Source organism: Chiloscyllium plagiosum, chromosome 31 (assembly GCF_004010195.1).
Source record: "Chiloscyllium plagiosum isolate BGI_BamShark_2017 chromosome 31, ASM401019v2, whole genome shotgun sequence".
Lineage (NCBI taxonomy): Eukaryota > Metazoa > Chordata > Chondrichthyes > Orectolobiformes > Hemiscylliidae > Chiloscyllium > Chiloscyllium plagiosum.
The window spans coordinates 36,782,222-36,784,918 of record NC_057740.1 but is presented as its reverse complement, the minus strand read 5'-3'; the positions used below and the strand labels follow the sequence as shown (position 1 = coordinate 36,784,918).

At 45.1% G+C, this 2,697-nt stretch overlaps 1 protein-coding gene across 1 annotated transcript in view; it reads right to left on the bottom strand.

Moving 5' to 3' along the window:
- Positions 1-2,470, bottom strand: part of LOC122565421 (zinc transporter ZIP3-like) — an 18,729-nt gene extending 16,259 nt beyond the window's left edge. The window contains exon 1 of the mRNA XM_043721374.1: positions 2,214-2,470. The gene's annotated coding sequence lies outside the window, so the exon portion shown is untranslated. The remainder of the gene's footprint in view (positions 1-2,213) is intronic.
- Positions 2,471-2,697: the final 227 nt, after the last annotated feature.

Below are 2,697 nucleotides of genomic sequence, written 5' to 3'. Positions count from 1 at the left end.
GTTAGGTGAGTGGTCAGGTGCATGGCAGATGCAGTTTAATGTGGGTAAATGTATGGTTATCCACTTTGGTGGCCAGAACAGGAAGGCAGATTACTACCTCAGTGGAATCAATTTAGGTAAAGGGGCAGTACAAAGGGATCTTTGTAGTCAATGAAGGTAAGCATGCAGGTACAGCAGGTAGTGAAGAAGGCTAATAGCATGCTGGCCTTCATAACAAGAGGGATTGAGTATAGAAGCAAAGAGGTTCTTCTGCAGCTGTACAGGGCCCTGGTGAGACCACACCTGGAGTATTGTGTGCAGTTCTGGTCTCCAAATTTGAGGAAAGACATTCTGGCTATTGAGGGAGTGCAGCGTAGGTTCACGAGGTCAATTCCTGGAATGGCGGGATTACCTTACACTGAAAGACTGAAGCGACTGGGCTTGTATACCCTTGAGTTTCGAAGATTGAGAGGGGATCTGATTGAGACGTGTAAGATTATGAAAGGATTGGACACTCTGGCAGCAGGAAACATGTTTCTGCTGATGGGTGAGTCCGAACCAGAGGACACAGCTTAAAAATACTGGGTAGACCATTTAGGACAGAGCTCAGGAGAAATTTCTTCACCCAGAGAGTGGTGGCTGTGTGGAATGCTCTGCCACAGGGGGCAGTGGAGGCCCACTCTCTGGATTCATTTAAGAAGGAGTTGGATAGAGCTCTCAAAGATAGTGGAATCAAGGGTATGGAGATAAGGCAGGAACAGGATACTGATTAGGAATGATCAGCCATGATTATATTGTATGGCGGTGCAGGCTCGAAGGGCTGAATGGCCTACTCCTGCACCTATTGTCTATTGTCTATTGATCTGATTGTGGTGGAGATAAGGCAGGAACAGGATACTGATTAGGAATGATCAGCCATGATTATATTGTATGGCGGTGCAGGCTCGAAGGGCTGAATGGCCTACTCCTGCACCTATTGTCTATTGTCTATTGATCTGATTGTGGCCTCAAATTCACTTTCATGTCCTCCCAGCCAAACCCCATCCCATAACCCTTGACTCCCTTGTCGATCAAAACTCTGTGCAACTCAGCCTTAGACATCTACAATAATGCAACCTGTAGTGGGAAAGAAATTCCACAGAGTAATAACCTTCGACCGTCTGTCTTTAACGGAACTGATTTTTAAAACAACTCCAATTTTGGTATCACCCAGGGCCTATTTAACTGCAACAAGGCTTCCTCACTCACATTCCAATGATTTAATGAATGCAAACATACCAAGGTCTTTCCTAACTGCTTGTTGTACCTGCCTGTTCAATCTTACATTTTTCCTTCTTCACCCTCTCATGCAATGTGGGCACAACTGGCAAGGCCAGCACTTTGTTTCCCATCCATTAACACAATCTAACTGAGTGTCAAGCCTCGCTATTTCAGTGGACAGTTAAGATTCAATCACATTGCTGTGTGACCTGGAGTCACATGTAAGATAGAGCACCAAAACAGAAAATGCTGGAAAATCTCAGCAGATCTGGCAGTGTCTGTAAGGAGAGAAAAGAGCTGACGTTTCGAGTCTAACTGACCCTTTGTCAAAGCTCTGACAAAGGGTCAGTTTGACTTGAAACGTCAGCTCTTTTCTCTCCTTACCGATGCTGCCAGGCCTGCTGAGATTTTCCAGCATTTTCTCTTTTGGTTTCAGATTCCAGCATCCGCAATAATTTGCTTTTATGTAGGATAGAGCAGGTAAGAATGGCAGATTTCCTTCTCCGAAGATGAGTGAACCAGATGAGCTTTTACTACAACCAATTATGGTTGTCAAGGACATTACTAGGCTTGGCTAAATTATTTCAGATTTACTGATTGGAATTTAAATTCCACCAACTGTAATGGTGGAGATTAAATCCCATGTCTTCAAAACATTAGCCTCATCTTCATCAGTTTTACTCCAGTGACATTACCACTATTTAACAGAAGGTAATGGCACGCCTTCCTTTAGAGAAGGAAATCTGCCATCCTTGCCTGGTCTAGCTCTGCATGTGACTCCAAAGACACAGCAATGGAGTTGATGCTCTGAAGTGACCTAGAAATAAATGTCCATTATTCAGTTCAACAGAAATTGGGGACAGACAACAAATGTCAGAGCTTCCACCCTAAACATCCCAGAGAAGAAATGAAACACTACACCACCAACTCCCGACAAAACTGATGATAACTAAATGTGTGACTCAGCCACCCACCTTCAAAACCTTTTATTCAGGAAGCGCGCGCGCTCTCTCTCACTGTAACCCCCAGGTGATGCCTTCCACAGTCAAACAGCCGCCGGCAATAATGGACTCGCTCCCTCCTTTTATAAACTGGTTGGCAAAATCGGTTTTGTTCCGATTTAAACTCGAATTTAAGGTTTCAGCTGCGACATAATCAACAACAACGTTGCCCGCCCCGCGGCATCCACTTGCCTTCCCCAGCGCCGTGTCACAGTCAAATGTTTCCGACCGAAGGGCACAGGGAGTAAAGAATGGTTCCGCTCTGGATACTGTGTCCCATTGGCCTAAGGAGGTTTCCTGGAATCTCCCATTAGGTATCCACTTGGAATCTCACTAAAGTGCTGGTTATGGTTGGGATTTTTCTTTTTGGCACAAAACAAACACTGGCCAAATTTCTGCAAAACTCGCCAATAACCTCATTGTGAATGGCAGAGGAGACTCAGTGGGCTGAATGGCC